A 1290-nucleotide genomic window follows, 5' to 3' on the forward strand; every position below is an offset into this window, starting at 1 on the left:
GGAATTCTAGGAGAAGAGACAGTAAAGGTGGTGCAAATGAATGCAAGCATGGCTGTGAGCCAATAAGTGTTAAGTCTGAATAACAGGTACAGGCAGGGGCATTGTACCTTTCTCTCCACAATGTGTATTTAAAATTATCCATAATACACTATTGGTGGGAATGTAATATGATGCAGCTGCTATGGAAAATATTATGAAATTCCCCCCAAAATTAAAAATAAAATTACCATCTGATCCAGGATTCCCACTTCTGAGTATTCATCCAAGAGAACTGAAATCAGGATCTCAAAGAGACATGTGCATTCCCACATCATTCAAGAGCCAAAACATGGAAATAACTTAAATGTCCATGGATGGACGTATGGATAAAGAAAACATGGTATACACAACCAATGGAATACATTCAACATAAAAGAGAGAGAAGAGAAATCCTACCATATGCAATGATATAGATGAACCTGGAGGACATTATGCTAGTTAAACAAACCAGTCACAGAAGGACAAATACTGCATGGTTCCACTTACATGAAGTATCCAAAATAAGTCAAACTCATACAAATGGAGGGTAGAATGGTGATTACAAGAGAAAGGGGGAAGTAGGAATGGGGAGTTACTGTTCAATGGGTATAAAATTTCAATTACCCAATTTTAATAAGATCCAGAGATCTGCTGTGCAGCACTGTGCCTGTAGTTAACAAGACTGTGGGCTTGCTTTGGCAGCACACAGACTAAAATTGGAACAAGACAAAGAAGAGCATGGCCCCTGCACAAGGATGACACCCAAATTCATGAAGCAGTCCATATTTAAAAAAAAAAAAAAAAAAAAAAAAAAAACATGCTATATTGTGCTCTTAAAAAATTTGTTAAGAGGATAGACTCATGTGAAATTTTCATAGCACAATTTTTTAAAAAAGAAGAAAACAATTATCCATGATAAAAAGCATTTAAAAAGATCTACATACAAATCCTGGATCCACCATTTGTTGTCTGTTTAGTAGTAACCGGGTCACCTACACATTCTGAGCCACCATTTTAATCACATGTGGAAAAGCAAATAATAACAGTTTTATAGATTGGTTTGGCATCTCTACTTTTGGAACTTGATAATTGTTAACTGAAAAAAAGAAGAGGTTTGAGAATCAGAGGTGACCCTCATTTAAATATCTGTGATTATTCTATGACATTAGGTCAGTACTTAGCTTCTCTGGGCCTTATTTTCTTTCCTGTAGAGTGGGGATCACACCAGCAACGTATCATTTTTCTGAGGACTGTGTAAAGTTGGCACTCCAT

General features: G+C 36.3%; 1 pseudogene; it reads left to right on the plus strand.

Moving 5' to 3' along the window:
- The first annotated feature begins 708 nt into the window (after positions 1-708).
- Positions 709-808, plus strand: LOC132014732 (U6 spliceosomal RNA; annotated as a pseudogene).
- Positions 809-1290: the final 482 nt, after the last annotated feature.

This window comes from Mustela nigripes, chromosome 3 (genome assembly GCF_022355385.1).
Source record: "Mustela nigripes isolate SB6536 chromosome 3, MUSNIG.SB6536, whole genome shotgun sequence".
Lineage (NCBI taxonomy): Eukaryota > Metazoa > Chordata > Mammalia > Carnivora > Mustelidae > Mustela > Mustela nigripes.